This window comes from Lottia gigantea (genome assembly GCF_000327385.1).
Source record: "Lottia gigantea unplaced genomic scaffold LOTGIsca_205, whole genome shotgun sequence".
NCBI lineage: Eukaryota > Metazoa > Mollusca > Gastropoda > Lottiidae > Lottia > Lottia gigantea.
In genome coordinates this window covers 227,127-228,147 of record NW_008708430.1, presented here as the reverse complement: position 1 = coordinate 228,147, position 1,021 = coordinate 227,127, and positions in this window count along the sequence as shown.

Below are 1,021 nucleotides of genomic sequence, written 5' to 3'. Positions count from 1 at the left end.
ATTTTATTGCAACGAAAGTTTAACATGTCTGCTATCTATTTCAGTCGAAAACAGAAATTCGGATTTTTGAAAATGTTTGGAGAAATACGACTTTGAAGTTTCACCCAAAATTCCGAGAGGAAAATGGCATATTTCTTGGTTTGGGGAAAAAGTTTGAGACCAAAAGTGCTGTAACTGGCAGAGATTCCAAGATAGGAAGCTGAAATTTGGAACACAGCAACTTCAGATGGGTGTGTACCTTCAGTGCAAATTTCAACTTTATATCTCTGATAGTTTTCGGATGGCAGCCTGTTAAAGTTTTGGTCTTCACCCCAGCCATTACTATAAGACTCTATAGGCGGACCGCCGACCCCCACCCCCTCACTAAAATGGCCAGAACTTCGCCAATTTTGGTTCCAGAGGTATAATTTTTATTGCAAACGAAAGTTTAACATGTCTGCTATCTATTTCAGTCGAAAACAGAAATTCGGATTTTTGAAAATGTTTGGAGAAATACGACTTTGAAGTTTCACCCAAAATTCCGAGAGGAAAATGGCATATTTCTTGGTTTGGGGAAAAAGTTTGAGACCAAAAGTGCTGTAACTGGCAGAGATTCCAAGATAGGAAGCTGAAATTTGGAACACAGCAACTTCAGATGGGTGTGTGCCTTCAGTGCAAATTTCAACTTTATATCTCTGATAGTTTTCGGATGGCAGCCTGTTAAAGTTTTGGTCTTCACCCCAGCCATTACTATAAGACTCTATAGGCGGACCGCCGACCCCCACCCCCTCACTAAAATGGCCAGAACTTCGCCAATTTTGGTCCCAGAGGTATAATTTTTATTGCAAACGAAAGTTTAACATGTCTGCTATCTATTTCAGTCGAAAACAGAAATTCGGATTTTGAAAATGTTTGGAGAAATACGACTTTGAAGTTTCACCCAAAATTCCGAGAGGAAAATGGCATATTTCTTGGTTTGGGGAAAAAGTTTGAGACCAAAAGTGCTGTAACTGGCAGAGATTCCAAGATAGGAAGCTGANAT